At 45.0% G+C, this 17422-nt stretch overlaps 1 protein-coding gene across 1 annotated transcript in view; it reads left to right on the top strand.

The window, feature by feature from the left end:
* SKI (SKI proto-oncogene) overlaps positions 1-17422 on the top strand; it is a 135511-nt gene that overhangs the window by 99488 nt on the left and 18601 nt on the right. The window lies entirely within an intron of this gene.

The following is a 17422-nucleotide window of genomic DNA, read 5'->3' as shown; positions in this document are numbered from 1 at the left end:
TTGACAAAGGAAGACTTTCCGATGATCTTAGATTTGAATCTTTGCCCTGACACTTGGCAGCTGTGTGACCTTAAGTAATGGTCAACAGCCGAGTCCAGGAAGAATGAAATGCCCAGTTCTCTTCATCCTTCCTAGTCCTAGCTGTTGTTGCTAATCTGTAAAATGGCGACAGTAGTCCTTGCAGTGTGTACCTCTTAGGGTTCTCATGAGGAGAGTAGGTGGCAGATCTTACAGTGCTGTATACACAGATGTGAGGAGGAGGTGGAGCAGGAAGGGTATCCATGTGGGGCAAAAAGCCTTAGCATTCATTTGGCTTTTTACCTTGCTTTTGCTTGTCCTCTCCCACACCCTTGACAAGCTGCTTGACAGTCACATACCATCTTTTTCTCCATTGGGTACGTATGGCTAATTCAGTGTTTATTTTGGTGTCATTTGGGTTAATGGAAGTGTGACTTTAATAAATCCAGGAACATGCAATAGTTTCCCCCATGAAATTAATGAAAATAGGGGTTTTGTTTTTTGGATTTTCACTGTATAGAATTAGTGGAATGGATTTAAGTCCATATGAAGAAGGATACAGGTAAACTCAAAATACTTTAAGGGCCCAGGATTGCTGAGCAGGCTGGCTGGCACACACACCTGTAATCCCTGATGCCAGGGAGGCTGAAGTTGGTGGATTCCTTGAGCTTGGGAGTTCTGAGCTGTGGTAGACCTAAAGCTGATCAGGGACCCATGCTAAGTTGGGCACCAATATATGGTGAGCCCCTGGGAGTTAAGGACCACCACCTGCCTGAGGAGGGGCAGACCAGCCAAGGATAGAAATGGAACAAGTCCATTCTCCTATTCCAGTCTGTGTTTGGATTGGGTTCCTGAGTGGCCATTGTACTCCCAGCCTGGGCTATAAGATAGGGAAGCCCCCAATCACAAACCAACCCTAGGTTGCTGTTATTCTTTGAAATGGGACTTCACAGAAGGGACTTTACTTAACCAAGGAAGGATATTTTACTTTAAAGTTTATCCATGTGAACATAGCTTGCCCTTGGCCTGTTGCTGGTGGGAATCCCTTCTAAAGGGGATCATTCTGTTTTGGGTTTGTATGTTGAAATTTAAGGATGTTTTTCTTGCTCTTTTGGGCCATCTTTGTTCTTGTCACACCCAGTTTCCCAGTAGGCTGGTGTTCTTCTCCATTCGGGCTCTTCTCCTGGAGATGAAGGCTCCAGGGGGATAGCAAGTTTGCCTCTCTAACCTGGAACATTCTGGTAATTATTGAATTTCAGATCTGAAATGCCTTCAAACAAAGGACCTTTTAGTCTATCTTGTTCTTGAGGCAATAAGCATGTTTTATTTGATAGTCATGATTATTTATAATGTGAGTAGTTTTTAAAAAGGAATTTCTCTCTCCCCTCATTTTCAATGCGTTAAGCCAATGAGGAATGTCTGCTTTAATGTTTGCTTTGCTATGTCTGTCTGTCTGTCGGCATATCCGAACTTTGTGTAAGGTTAGCAAAATGCATTACACATCTCTTTATCCTTACAACTACCCTGGGGAGTAGGTGCTATTATTTTTACAGATGAGGAAACTGAGACAAACAGGTTAAGTGACTTGCTCAGAGTCACACAGTATCTGAGGCTGGATTTGAACTTGGGTCTTCCTGACTCCAGACCCAGTGCTTTGTGCACTGTAGCGCCCCCAGCATCCCGCTTTGAAAGCCTCATGCCCAAATCCTCAGTGCCCACTTTTAATTCATCAGACCCTACTTAAACACTCACTACATTCAGGTGTTCATACAACACTAACCATGCCTCCTGTGACCTTTTGCTGTGTTTATCCAATGAGGATTTCTGATCAGCTGCCCCACGAGCAACTGAGCCAAATGTCTGTTTCCTAGACTTCCATCATGTGTTGATTAAAATGAGTTGTCTCCCTTGTTCTGTCCGTTTCTCTTAGTCCTGAGTCCTTCCTTACACTAGGTAGGTGTTTAATCAATGTTTGCTGAATTGAATTCATTGCTAAGGCAGTGATCCCTAAGGGTGCAGGTTGGACAGGCATGTCCATGACTCCCCCAGCTCCAGGGAGGAGGAGGGAGGAGGTCCAGCTATGTTACTTATCTGTCCTTTGTTTCCCCACAGTGGCCCCAGGGCCTCAACTGGCCTGTCCTGGGCCAACTTCATGGTAGGTGTGAGTAGAAGGCTGAAGCTCCAAACTGTCAAATCAGGGTGAGGGGTGGTGGGTATGTTCAGCACCCAGAGCCAGTGTTCTCTGGTATAATCACAGATCTCACTCACAGGGATCTGGGTTTTCTTTTTTTTTTTGATTGGTCAGTGGGGGTGGGGTAGAAGATGATTGAGTTTCCTCTGGCAGTTTTGTCTGTCTGGGTGCTGGGAGGAATTTTACTGTCTAGTGATATGAAAATAAACCAAGTCCTGCAGACAGTTTATTTTCACTAATTAAAAGTTGGTTCCTTTATGGGCTGTGCTCTTCTCTGCTGGTAAAAATGGTACTGAGGCAGTCTGAAAAGCTGAACACCTCAAGCCGCCAGGGGTTTGCATGGCAGAGCCTTTTGGAGGAGCAGGACCATAGATTTCCCAGCAAATCATGTGTGAGCATCTGAGGACAGCAAAGTCACTTAAGGGTTTTGGCCAGAATGTCTTTGCCTTTTGCGCGATTGAAAGGGCATCAACTCAGTGGCTCCTAATAGGATAGCAGTCCTCTTTCTGTTTTGTGTGTATGGAAATCCCTTGAATGGGATGCCTGGAGTGTATTGGCACTGGGTAGAGGCAGACCCTCTGTCTTCTGACTGCACTTCAGCTAGTATTAGGATTTAGTGAGTACTTGGGAAGGGGCGGGGGTGGGGGGGTGGGGGGAGGGATCTGGAAATTCTACGTAGAAGAAGGTTATGATGAATGGAGCAGCTTCGTGAGTTTCCAAGTATTTATTTTCAAATTAGTGCATCTTGATGCAGTCAAACTGAACTCAGTGAATGAAGCTCTGGAGTTTAATTTTCTAAGGAGTTAAAGGTTTGTCTTTTTTATACATTTTTATACATTAAGACATTTTCTTTAACCATTTTGGATGAAAATCTTTCTTTAAAATCTATTCTTTGTACCTTGGCCCTTTAGAAAAGTTTATTGATGCCCATTGTGTTTTACGTAGTGTTTTCCAAATATTAACTCCAACAATATTCTCTCTCTCTCTCTCTCTCTCTCTCTCTGTCTCACACACACATACACACACACACCAAGAAATCTAGCCCAGCAGAATGATGGGTCCAGCTGACCTTTGCAGAAGGCCAGACCTGTACTTTCCCCTCCTCCATTTCACCTAAACGGAGCTTCCTTTGGTGCTATTTTTATTTCTACATTGTTGCGTTCTTTGCGTGTGTTGTTCTCTTCATTCTGCATTGGTTCTTTTAAGCCTTCCTGTGTTTCTCTGAATTCCTCACACATCATTTCCTACAGTACAAAAATATTCCATCTCGTTTCATTAGCGCAGTTCGGCCGTTCCCGTTCTATTTCCAGTTTTCTGTCCCCTCAGAAAGTGCTGCCATGAATGTTTTGGTTCCTGTCTCCCCCAGCAGAAGGCCGTCTTTTCTTGCTGACTCAGCAGTTCTCGCCTTGTGCTGTCACCTTTTGGATTGGGCAGAGCTGCCTGGGCCGGCCCTCGCTCCCCACTATCACAGGGAGGTTCCCTGCTCAGATGGGGGAGACCTTTGGAGTTTTCACAGCTCCTTTTTCGAGTCCTCACCTTCCCTTGCTCTGACTCCTGACAGGTCCTCTCCTCACCCCACCTCGCGCAACCCCCTCCCCCCCAGCACTTTCCTCTCACTTTTAGGATGATGGGATTTAGAGGGGAAAGGAATCATTGAGGTCATCTAGCTTATTAATAGCCCCTTAATTTTACAGATGAGGAAACTGAGGCCTACCTTCTCTCTACTAACCTACAAAACACACAAAAACCAAAGAACCATAAATGAAATACAAATAGGAAAATCTCCAAGGACTGTATCTCATACATACATACACACATACGTATACATACACACATACATATATATACATACATATATACATATATACGTGTATATTTTTGACTGTTTCCTGATTTTAGCTAGATTCCCGAGGGTGATTATATCATCATGTTACCCTGCCACCTCTCAACCAATAATAATAACTTAACAGCGTGTAGAGAAGCTAGGTATGAGTGATATAATGCATAGAGCTCAGGGTCCAGAGTCAGGAAGACCTGAGTTCAAATCCATCCTCAGGTACTTGCTAGCCACGTGACTCTGAGCAAGTCACTTAACTGCTGCCTCAGTTTACTCAACAACCATAAACTGGGTGTAATAATAGCATGTTTCTCCTAGGGTTGTTGTGAGGATCTAACAAGATAATATTTGTGAAGAGCGTAAGAATGCCAGCACATAGTAGGTGCTGTGTAAATGCTACTGATGGTAGTGATGGTGATGGTGATGATGATGGTGGTGGTGATGATGATGGTGATGGTGGTGATGATGGTGGTGGTGGTGATGGTGGTGATGATGATGATGATGGTGGTGATGGTGGTGATGGTGATGATGATGGTGGTGATGATGATGATGGTGATGGTGATGGTGGTGGTGGTGATGGTGATGGTGATGATGGTGGTGGTGATGATGATCATGATGGTGGTGGTGGTGGTGGTGGTGGTGGTGGTGGTGGTGGTGGTGGTGGTGGTGATGATGGTGGTGGTGGTGGTGGTGAAGGTGAATTCTCTGTTCTACTGGCTGTGACCTAAATGAGGTGAAGTAGGTGGAGAGTCCCACATTCTGAAACCACAGATTGCCCTGTAGGATAGATACTGTTTTCCACAAGTTATTCTTTTGGAGATGCTCATGTACAAACATGTTAAACTATGATGCCAACAAGTTGCCCTGATGGAATGTAAACCCTCATGCCCGCCCTTAAGTTTTCAGAAGAAGCTGCTTTTGTGTGTGACCAGAAGACATTGGTCAACACCCTGTTCTGAAGGAGATGCAGGGAAGCCTCTTTTTGAGGAGTGACTTTGCTAAAAATTGCCTTCTCTGCTCACAGCCTTGGCTGCATCAGAAGCATTGCACCCACAGATGTTGTAGAGACTTTAAAGTCTGACAGGAATGGAAAATATTAAACTGGGGTCTTTGAGACTGCTCCTGGAGATCGATGCTGGATCGCAGTTGTGTGTAGATATGTTTTTTAAGTTCATGTTGGAATGAATGGCTAAAATGTCCAACATTTACTGTGTGTGTTTTTTTAATGGCCCTCAGAAATTGACAGAGAATCCAGTTAGCAACAGCTAAAAGCATTGAACCTCTACACTCAAGGAGCAAGTGGACACCTTTGTTGCTAGTGGATTTGCAGACATGTATAGACGGGAGCTCCCTCCTTGGGAGCACGTGCTAAAAATCACACTCTGAAGATCAGGACCTTTGCCCTGTAATTCTCTTATTGAGAATGTGGTCTGAAAGGAAGCAATCAATCAATCAGCATTTATTAATCACCTACCATGTGCCATGAGCTGTGTTAAGCACTAACACTGTCCCTGCCCTCAGAAGGCTTACAATCTAATGGAGGAGACAACATGCGAACAAATGTATGCAAAGCAAGCTATATGCATACAGGATAAAGAAGAAATAAGTAAAAGGGAAATTGATAAAACTGGAATTAATAGGGGTTCAGAAGGCTTCATGTAGAAGGTGAGATTTTAGGTGGTTATGAAGACACAAGTGATCAGAGAGGTTTGTAGAGGAATGAGCCAATCAGAGGAAGAGGCTGGGGGGCACAGAGTACTTGTGGTGTGAGAAGTCCAGCGGCCAAGTGAACTTCCAGGGTAAAGAGGATTTTGTGGGGTGCGCAGGAAAGAAAGTCTGCCTAGTCAGGATGCTACTTTAAGGAGGGAAGATGGACAAGTATGACGAAGACAAAGACAACTGGAAAGACCTTCATGGAGTACTGTGCGGGGCCCCCCCCCCCCCCATCAGACCAGCTGAGTGGTGGCAAACACACTGTGACCATGTAAGAGGAAAAGGGTGTGAGCGCAGATGCACAAAGAATCTTGACAAAGACATAGAGGAAGTGACTGAAACCTTGTCATATACTGTTTATGTTGCTAATAATTAGAATGTAACTGTTACTTTTCAAGTTGATTGTGCTGATGTTTTCAGTTCTAAACAAAGAAGTTAAATTAAAAACGTTGACTGGGGTAGTGGCTTCCTCCCCAGTCATAGCCCTTTGTTGGCCCTTCACAAGGAACAGCTGATCAGAGAGAGTTGGGAATGGACACTCAGGAACCTGATAGAGAAAAGATGGTTATGGGGACTGATTCTTTGTTGACCGTGTTTGGGCAATTTGAGAGACTTTAGAAACAGATTCCATAATCTCCCTGGCCACTTAACATACAGGCTATCTCATAGTAAGGTGGTTGGGTTTTTTGTTTTGTTTTGCTTTTAATTTCCTGGGTATTTGAAAAGAATCCTGAGTTATTGTTAAACTGCCCTAACACACTGATCCCCTTGCGGGGAGCACTTTCACGAGATGGTACCTGATGTTGGAGCACCTGGAACAGTGTTTGTGCTGCCTGCCTTCCATGAAACTTCCTGCATTGGAAAATAATGGTAGACCAGAGGTCAAAGTTCAGGATTTAGACAAAGGGCCTGGTCTTCTTAAGAGTGTGTACAATAGCACTCACTTCAAAAGGAAGAAAGAATAATGGCTTGTATTTATTTGAAACAATTTCTCCCTCTCTCTCTCCCTCCCCCCCCTCTCTTTCTCCCTCTCTCTCCCTCCCTCCTTCCCTCTCTCTCTCTCTCCCTCTCTCCATCTCCCTCCCTCACCCCCCCTGTCTCTCCCCCTCTCTCCCTCTCCCTCCCTCCGTCTCTCTCTCTCTCCATCTCCCTCCCTCCTCCCCTCTCTCTCCCTCCCCCCCCCTTCTCTCTCTCTCTCCCTCCCTCCCCCCCCCTCTCTCCCCCTCTCTCCCTCTCTCTCCCACATACACTCACTCATCAACAACAAATCTCCAAGCCTTTCTACCCCTTTGGAGTCCCCTCCTTCTGGTGGTCTCACTTACCCCTCTTTTAGTCACCCAGACGTCATACTGGAGCCACCAGTGACTACTTCCCAGCCTCCATTACTCCCACTGCTTTTCGGCTCTTTTCCTTCTCCATTGTCCCTAACTCCTCTCAGTTAAGCCCTGCAACACCTAGCTTCCAGCCATCCTGCCTGTCCTGTCTCTCTCCTGTTAGGATACCCTCTCTGATTTCCCCGTTCTTTAGAGGAGAAAGTTGTGCTGGTCCAGGCCTGCCATGATCTGGCCCTGACATCCTGTTTAACCTCCCATGGGAACCGTTTATCCTTGGCTATGTTTTTGCCATTTCCTCTATTCCCCTGAATGCTCTCCTCTCCAACCTCTGTCATGTTCACAGGCCTGGGGAAGCTCCCAGCTGATCACCCCCTGCCCCTTCTCTAAGAAGAGCCCTCCAGGATTTCAGCCGAGGTAGAAGGGATTCCCTTCCCCCCTTTGCAGGCCATTTATACCACCTACCTTGTAAAGCCTTCGTTTGCAATCCCTTTCAGTCTGGCTGCCCCTCTGTATTCTTGGCTGGATCTCTGTCCATCTAAAACCCAGTCATCAGCTTGGGTGCCACCACGGTGCTCTCCCGGCTTGGGGTCTTTCTTTTGATGATCTCATCACTTCCCACAGGTTCAGTGATCATCTCACTGGAGGTGAGGATCCAAACTTTACATCCTGCCCTGGTCTCTCTCCTAAGCTGCTGCCCTGCATCACCAGCTGCCTTCTGGACATTTTGAACTGGATGTCCTGAAGACGTTTCAAGCCTGACATGTTTAAAATAGGACTTGTCAACTTTTGCCCCAAAGCCTCTGTCACACTCTCCTTTTAGTCACTTAGGTCTTCGAACTCTGGATCTTGCTGGACTCCTTGTTTCATTCATCCCATGGATACGTCCAGGTGCCCCATCTTGTTGGTTCTGTTTCTATGACATTCTTCCTCCATGCCCCCTTCTCTCCACTCACTGACTCCATCCTCTTCCAGGGCTCTTAGCACCTCTCACCTGGACCATTACAGTACTGTCTTAACTGGTCCAGCCTGTTCTCCACAAAGCTGCCCAAGTAAGTGATTTCCTTAAAGTCTAGGCTGACCATGTCACCCTCTCACCCTCATCCCACGTGGCTCCCTGTGCCCAGTAGGATCAAATATCGGCTCCCACATTTGGCATTTAAAGTTCTTCACAACATGCCCCCCTTCTTAGGTTTTTTAAAAAAGGTTTTTTATTGATGTATTTTGGTTTTTTGCACCAACTGTTTTTCCAACCATATCCCTTTCCATTCCCCTCCCAGAGAGCCATCTCTTAAAACAAAATTAAAAGAGGAACAAAAGAAAAGTTCAGAGAAGTCTGACATTATGTGTGCATTGCTTCCCCCCAGGGCATTGTCACTTTGGCGTTCTTAGACGTGTGCCCTCCATCCAACCCCCTTCTTGCTGAACTTCTCCACCCTCCCACTCCACCTCTCCTGGAGGCTCTCCCTCCTCTCTTGGGGCTCCCCTATCGTGCCACCTTTGGCCAGGGGCTGGCAGAACTTTCCCCTTCTGAGATGCTTATACCCTGTAAGCATACTTCGGGTTCCCTCCTTGGCGCTTAAGCCCCCTGAAGGCAAACACTGTTTGCCCTTTTTCTTTGTACTCCTCACTCACAGGTTTTAACAGATGCCTACGACTGATCGTTTTTAAATTCCTTTCTGAGCCCACTTAGCGCAGTCTCTTCCACTTAGGAAGTGCATGATAAATCTTACTGAAAGGATGTTTTTCATGGCCCACCTCCTAGCTGGGTCTGCCTCAGTTTCTTCATCTTTAATAAGGCTAAAAACACCCACCTCATTTAATAAAATAAATAAAAATACATGCAAAACAACAACAAAACCCAAGCCTCCTGCCTCCTGGGCTTCTTGTAAATATTATAACACGAGATACCATTTGTGAAGTGCTTTGCAAACCTTACAATGCCATGTGAGCGTTAGCTGTTGTCATTGAACAGTGAAGCTTCTGGAGCCATGTACTTCTCAATTGAACTGTCAAGAATTTTTCCATCAGCTTGCTTTGCCTTTATTCTATTAATATAACTGTAACCGACACAGTCCTGTCCTGTCGCTAATGCTCCTCTTAAAGCCACCGTGCTATTTTAGAGGCACCTCGAAGCCCTGGCTCCCGCTTTCTCCTTTGTTTCTCTTCCATCTTCTCCTGCCTGCCTTCTTCATTTTGGTTTTTGTTCATCTCGACAGTGTACACAGTTCACCTCACATTACACACTTTGATTTGAAGTTTATTTAGCTAGGAACAGCAATCATATTTCTCATTACAATTGGCAAATGTTTGTTAAGGAAACGCGCGCACACACACACACACACACACACACACACATAAAAATGGGAAAAATGAAGTAGATTTCCCTTCTCTTCCACTATCCATTGCTCTGGTAATGTTAGAATTACAATTCCAGTGCTGCCAATATTTTAAACACAGTAACATTGAAAGAAAGGGGAGAACAGCATACTTCTTATAGGACTGAAGCAAAAGGTTGGCCCCTTGTTAGGGGAGATTTCCAGGCTTGGCCAGAGCAGACAGGACGCAGCCACCCAGGGCTAGGAAGCTGTGTGGAAACTGCAAGAGGGCTGGCTTTTAAATCACTCCCATTTCCCTGACACTGTCGAGGCAGAGGGAAGAGAAACGGCAGGAGTGAATAAAGTAGTTTGGGGATGAGAACGGTTCCAAAGTCCTGAGTCCTGGCCCTCATTGGGCCACCCTTTAACTGTGTGACTATAGGCTCCCAATTTCCCCTCTCTGGGTCTCAGTGCAATGAAGGGGCTCATCTCCAAGGTCCTTCCTTGCTCTGAGAGTCTGTGATTCTTCATCTTTGTGGAGGGATGTGTGTGTGTGCGCGCGCGCGCGTGCGTGCATGTGCTTGAGCAGTCTCGTTGTCAATAAAAATGGATATTTATATACCAGATTAAAGTTTACAAAAGGTTTTACATATGTTAGAATATAAACTTATTTGGGAAAAGAATGTTTTCTCCAGTTCAGAAGAATGTGCCTATTTCTTTCTCTTGTATAATTTTATGGTATCTAAGCCACTTTTCAGTCCCCACTCCCCCAAATGAAACAAAAACAAGGCCAAAGCAAAACTGCCCTGCCATCATTAGGGACTGGGCTGTGACTTATTTTTAGAGCCCTTCTTAGGACTGCACAATACGGGTCATGCCAGCTCTGCTCAGGAGGTCAGTCACTGGTGCATAAAAGTTTTTCAGACCTGTGGCAGAAGGAGAGGAAGGAACAATTGTGTGGAGCTGACTGGAGATATTGAACCCAAGTGCGCTACCCCACTGAGTGCAGTGTCTGCTGCAGGGGCCACGTGACACTGATTTCTAAAGGCTGCAGGAGAGGCTTTGAAAGTCTGTAATTGGTTGTCTGGCTTTATCTTGCCAGCTCTGGGGAGGTTTCAGAAGTAATAATGGTTCCTTAAAGTGGATGAGCTTTTTGCGGCTTTCTTAGACCTGTAAGCCCTCTCTGCTACTTAGAGAAGCATCTGCCCCTCTTTTCAGCAGCATTAAGAACGTTTTATAAGCAAAGATTTTCTTTCCTCCCTCTTGGTGCGTGTGGCTTGTGAGCTGGTCATTTCAGTGAATGGGGATGACGTGGGCCTTTCAGGAATTGTACTGTTGAGCGCTAAGGAGAACTGCATGCAGTGTATCTCTTAATGGTTCAACACCGGCTCTCTTCCCCCACCTTAACTACACCCAGATCATCCCAACCTTTTCCCTGGAGAGTTCATTCAGCTTCTTCTACTTGTTTGGGATGAAAGATGTTAAAATTGTCTTTGCTTCTAACAGGCAGCAGGCCCTCTTTTCAGTGACATAAAGAACATTTTATAAGGAAATTTTGTTCCGGGCTGGGGGTAGGAGGTCTATAAGCAGAAAATGTTTCGCCATTAGGGGGTATGGATGGTTGGTTCCATCACCATTCAGAAAAAAACCTCTGTAACTGTGTGACGTTCCTTGAATTTTGTTTTTTACTTTCCTATGTTGTTTTATTGAAGAATGATTCATTTCTCCAATATTCTGCCATCACATAGGCTCTATACTCTCAATTTTGTAACATTAAACGATTTCTTCTTTTTAGTTTTTATTTATCTTTGACTTTTAAATCACCTTCATTTCCAGATGTCTCCCTGCTTCCTTACTCAAGGAGGTATCCTTTTTAACAAAGAATAAAAAAGAAAAGAGGAGGAAATAGAGTCCCCCAAACTACCCAACTGACAGCATTTACCGTGTTTCACACTCAGAGATTCCCTCCCCCTTTCTCTCCCCACCCCCCCCTTCCAAAGATGAGAGAGGAGGACACTGTCCATCTCATCTCCATGGCCAGATTTGATTGTTCCAAGTTATGGTTCATTTTTTTCTTCTTGTCCTTGTCACCATTTACATGGTACTTCTTGTGTGTGCATAGTATCAGTTCACATTCGTCTTCCCTTGCTTCTCTGAATTCTTCCTACTCACTGTTTCTTATAGAGCAATGATATTCTACTGCATTCATGTACCAGAGCTTCCCCAGTGGATAAGCAGCTTGTGTTCTGACTGTTGTGGTGTATAGGGGACCTTTCCCCTCCAGGAATGTACTGGGATGTATTGCTAATAGTGGGATCTCTGGCCATTTGAGTCACTTTGGAAGCATGGTTCCAGATTGCTCTCCAGAATGGCTAATCCAGTTCACAGCTCTGTTCCGGTATGTGTCATGTTGTAGCCTTGTCAGTGTTTGTGGAGTTCATGGATATGAGAAATAAAACTGAAGAGATGAGTTCAAAATAACTTTCCCTAGGAAAAAAATCAAAGCAAGAACCATATGTGCTATTTCTGGGCTAACAAAAAAAAAACAACAAAACCTTAATCCCCTCTCTATTTTGTCTTTTTAGTAACGATGAACTTTTAAAAATAGTGATCTTGGAGTGCTGGTCTTAAAGTTCTGAAGCCCAATCTTTGGGGAATGAATACTCTATGGGCAGTGCCCATATGGGCATTCTAGGCCTCGGTGCCTTCTGGCAAATGTACTTCTCCCTTACTGTGGGGACCACCCATGGGGTAATCTGACACTCTTTATTACAATTTTAAAACTGCCAAAAGGGATCCAAGCAGCAAAATGCATTTTAATTGTTTTTTTTTTTTTAACACAATCGAAGTTGACTAAGCAGAGATTATTACATGGACAAGCAGGACACTGTTGGATGGGGTCTGTCTTCTCCTTAAACTTGGAAGCTGTTCACTGTCAGGGATTCAGATCTCTTCTCTTGGCAGCTGAGTTGGATGAAGCTGGCTCCCTCCCTCCATTCTTCCTTCCTCCCTCCCTCCCTCCTCCTTCTCTTAGTGGCCTCCTCCTCCTCTCAGTGGAGGGCCTGCCTTCTGTCCTAGGTGACACAGGTTGCTAAGAGCCAATCAGACAACCCCAGCTGGGGGGCGGGCTGGCAGGGACTCAGCCCGGCCCTGGCTTTTGCTCCCTTTGCGTTATTTCTCATTTCTCTGTTTTGAGTTCACACGTTCCTGTTTGCATGAGTATATGTGTGGGGGGGTGGGGGAGGGAGTTTTTAGAGAAACCTTGGCTTGGGGCAAATGTTTTTAAAACAGCCTCTGCATTGGGAGAGGAGGTTTGTGAATGCTTCTGCTAGAAGCAGGATTCTGTAAAAGTTAATATTCCTGTCAATGCTCTTCCCCTTCATACAGTATTTGAATAGAGGGACTGATGGCTCTGTTTGGCAGTCTCTTTGGATTGGTTTATTTTAAAAGCATTTGCCAATGGGAGCCGCGGTGGTCTGCTCGAAGGGAGAACATCACCCCCTGCTGGTGGCAAATCTAGTACTGGCATTTCGGGGTGGGGGGGGGGCAGGAATAGTGCCAGAAACAAATGGAATGGGTTTGTGAAGAAATCAAGTGTCAGCGAATGAACCTGGGGCGAGAGGGAATGAGTGTTAGAACTCAGCTGCAGAGTCTGAGGGACTTGGGGGGGCCATCTGATTCAGCCTCATCTACAGCAGTCCTGCCAGCCTCCTGTCAGAGACCTCCAGTGATGAAGGTCCATGGAATAACAACACTCACCCCATTTGGGATTTGGACAGTTGTCATTGTTAGGAAGTTTTTCTTTCTGTGGAGCCAGGGTAGGCTTCCCTTGGAGCTTCCACCCATTGGATTGGTCTCTGGGTCCAAGCTGAATGAGCCACCCTTCTTGATGACACTTCTTCAGATATTCAGAATCAGTTATGTCTCATTTCCCAGCCTCACTCTCTTCCCAGTCTTTGCTTCTTCATGCTAAAATATCTCCAGTTGCTTAAATCAAAAGATCCTACCATTTAAGAGTAAGAAGGGCTCTTAAAGGCATGTAGTTTTAAAGTAAGAACATTGAGGTGCCTCTGATCTCGCAGACAGTCACATAGCAGAGCCAGGATTTGAAATCAAGCCTTTTGGCTCACTCCAGACTCAGTGCTTTTCCCACTCTGCTTCTTACCATCCCAGTCTCCTTCCTCTAGATATGTTCCAGTTTGTTAATGTCCCTTCTGAAATGTGGCATCCAGATGTGGTCTGACCAGGGCAGAAAACGGGCCTGGCACTTCCCTTTCTCTGAATGCTGTCCTATTAATGCATGAGGAGAGAAGGAGCTTTGTGGGCGGCTTGTGGTCCACTAAACTCCCCCCCACTCACCCTTCCTCACCCCCCCCCCCGGCCGATGTTCTGTAGGAATGGTTTGCTGACCAGACCTCTTATTCAGAACTGGGCCATTGGATTATTTCAGCATGGGGCGAAGGAGTCACACTTCTGTGCACCACAATCATCTCTAGTTTTTTTCCCTGCTTATTTCGAGGATTTGTTTTATTTAGTCTTGCTTTTTCCAGCTGTAGGACACTAACACCTGCCACATGCTCCCATCATCTCACCTTTTCTCAAGGTGGAGCAGTGGATAGAGTGGATAGAGACCTGGAGTCAGGAGACTCCTTTTCCCAAGCTCAGCTCTGGCCTCAGACACTTAATAGCTATGTGACCCCAGGCAAGTCACTTAACGTGCTGTTGGCCTCAGTTTCCTCATCTGTAAAATGAGCTGAAGGAGGAAATGGCAAACCAGGCCAGTATCTCTGTCAGGAAAACTCCAAATGGAATGACAAAGAGTCAGACACAACTGAACAACAACTAAACAACCACAACAGCAAAGCAGCTAAAAATGTAGTAAAAGCTCCTGTTTTAGAAGAAACATTGGTAAATTCAATCTAATAACCCCTTTACCCTTTTTAAAAACTAAGATTCAAAATGCTATATTCCATGTTAAAATCAAATTTCGTATTGTGGGTTTTGGCCAAAAAAGGGGTTCTATTTCATTGATATAGGGGATTAGCCCCAAGTGAAATCTCTCCATGTTGTTTCTCATTGGCTGGCAGTCCAACCAGACATTCAGAAATGGGTCTGGGGTGGGGGGAGAACGAGGTATTCTTTCTAAGCCCCTGCAGTCTGGACTTTTTGCCCTCCCTCTTTCAATTATATCATCTTTTTCTTTATTTTTTTTCTGGAGTTGGTAGATTTCTGACTTGATTTGGTGGTTGTTTTTGTTTGGTGCCTAAATTTTCCCTTTAATGGAAGCTTTGAAATTGAGTCAAAGCATTGTCACATACCTTCCCCATAGGAACTAGCACCTCTGAGAATTTCCAGGTAGACACAGTAAGGGGCTGTGGGGTGGGGATCCTATTGCTTTGATTACAGAAAGAAACAGAGACTGTCAACAAAACAAACAATTTTCCCTGCTCTAGGCCCTCTGACTTAGAGCTGTTGGAGCTCCTGGCCTGGTTCACTGCCCTGAAAAGTCTGTCAGAAGCCTGACGCTGTCTTCTCTCTCCCCGTTTCATTTTTTTATCCCCCCTTTCCCACCACAGATTAGGAAACTGGACTACTCTTGATTTTCTGAGCTCCTGAAAGACAATGCTAGCTAACAGGGCATTCTCTTAATTTTCCCTGAAAGACAGTGAGTGATGCCACAAGGTGATTGTTCTTGTTTCATTCATCAGCTCATGCCAGTTTCTTTCTCCTGTAGTTTAGGAGATGGATTTAGGATCCAGTGTGTGAGCTTTATTTTTATGGCACTTTAATTTCTCAGAGTCCTGCAGCTCTGGGGCCAGCTTACTCTGCCATGCTCCTGTTCCTAGGCATGATGGCTTTAACCTGCCTCCTCCTTCCCCCTACACTTGGCAGAATAACAGAAGACTCATGATTAGGGTTAGATTACCCCAGCTTTACCCACTGACCAGCATGGAGCAGGTCTAGAATATCCGTGTGGATAGCCAGCTGACCGACCAAGTCTTCACCCTTCCTGGATCCCACTGCCCCTCACGATCTGTTCCTCAGTGTCTGGACTCCTGGTGCTAGGTACTCTTTGAGTTCGGTCTTGTACCTGTGTTCTCAATGAGCCCACCAAGAATTGCACTGATGGTTTCTGGGTAGCCTTAAAAGGTTATCATCACATTTGCTCTTCAGAGCAATCTGTTTCTTCCAGTCTAAAAGCCCAACATGCTATCCCTCACACCACCCCGTTCTTACAGAGATTTTGTTTTTACACAGCAACAAGGCTCCAATTTTATCATAGAAATTAGTGGAAAACTACAATTTAATATGCCAAATTTTGACTTTCTCCTTCATAAAGTGAGGGGTACCTATGCTTGCGATTGGAATGAGCTTATTGTCTCAGTGGCTGTGTCTCATGGTTCCATTGTGTCCATGTGGCAGCACATGGCCCCATGGCCCTAATAATGCTTCAGACAAGGCCAAGGGCTGTTGAAGTCTTAAGATTTTAGCAAGCAACCAAAAACAAGGATTTTGCACAGCTGGGGATAGTATTTCTTATTTGCTATGAATGAAAAGTTTCCTTTGGGGAAAGTGTGCTCTGTGTCCTCTACTCTCTGGGCCCTATCTTGTGTGTACAGAGCACATTATTGCAAATGCACACACACATACACGCACACAAACGTACACATGAGAGAGGGAGGCCTTTATAAAGGAAAGAAAAATGGCATGCCTACAGCTGTGTTCCAACTGTACTCACATATTTTTCATTTAACTTGGATTTTTCAAAAGCCCCATCCCAGCTGTGGACCCTCACTGGTTTTTTTGATGTGGTGATGAGCAAGGATGCTGTCAGGGTCTGCATGTCTAAAATCAGCCCCAGATTTCGTCAGCCCCGTCAGTTCTGTGGGTGTCTGGGAGCAGCTTCAAGGATGAGGGCTCAGAGCTTCTTAGAACAGCAGGCTTCAACTGGCAGTTGCTTATTATAAAAGAAAAATAGTGTGGTTTTCCTTTGCGAAGATGCATCTGAAACCTAATCTAGACCAAAGTTAAAATGGTACCTCTTGTTCAAGAGAGCAATCTTTGATTTGAATGAAATGGAGTAAGTGTTGTAACCTAAGGGTTTCCCTCTAAGCTTCTTTTTCTAACAGGTGGAGAATCACGCAGCTCCAAGTATTCAAATGAATATCATTAAACAAGAGGAAAAAATGGAAAGGTCTTTCTTTTATTCTGGCCACATACAGTTGTCATTGTCACTACTTCTAGTATAGACTACTTCTTCACCTTGTCTAAAGGCCTCAATATCCTCATTATTTATGGAAAACCTTCAGTTGTCATGAATTCTGGAGGGGCAAGAAGCTAATTTCCTAAAAATAACTGGCTCTAGTGATTTAAATCAGGGAACAGTTCAGAGTTTTTGTTTATGTTTTAAATACCCATGGAAGATTGCCTTTCTTGTACACATTTCTCTCATCAGTTTGGATCAGCAATTTATTAGGTGCCTACTATGTGCCAAGCCTTTGTATTAGGGTTATAATGAGCAGTATATTTGAAAGGACACAGCACATGCTGCCCCTTTATTACCCCCATGTGACCTGGCATCTGCCTCCTAACCTTTCTACCCCCCCTATACTAGTCTGTACTATGAGGGATTTGGACAAGCAGATGCATCTCTCAAGTTCCTTCCAGTTATAAACGCTATGTGGGGGTAGGGGGGAAGGCTTAGAACTGTGATTTCTAAATCACATGATTATATACAAAACAAGAGGGTTCCTGCCTTTCCAGTCCCCTTAACCTTCCACTGTCACCCTCCCATCTCAACAAAAACGCGTTTAGAGGCATATGCTGACTTCCTTGACTGAAAGATGCCTTTTCGGCACAGCATATTCCAACAGCTAGGTTTCCAAGGTATCTCCCAAAAGTCACCCAGGAGGTGTCCAGAACTGTTCTGAGCTAGTCTCCTTCCTCAGGAATATGCTTCTCTGTGTTTGGAATTTGAAGAGCCCCATTTCCTTATAGTCAGGCCCTCTTCAGG

The sequence above is a fragment of the Trichosurus vulpecula genome, chromosome 2 (genome assembly GCF_011100635.1).
Source record: "Trichosurus vulpecula isolate mTriVul1 chromosome 2, mTriVul1.pri, whole genome shotgun sequence".
Lineage (NCBI taxonomy): Eukaryota > Metazoa > Chordata > Mammalia > Diprotodontia > Phalangeridae > Trichosurus > Trichosurus vulpecula.
This window is presented reverse-complemented; position numbering and strand designations above follow the sequence as displayed.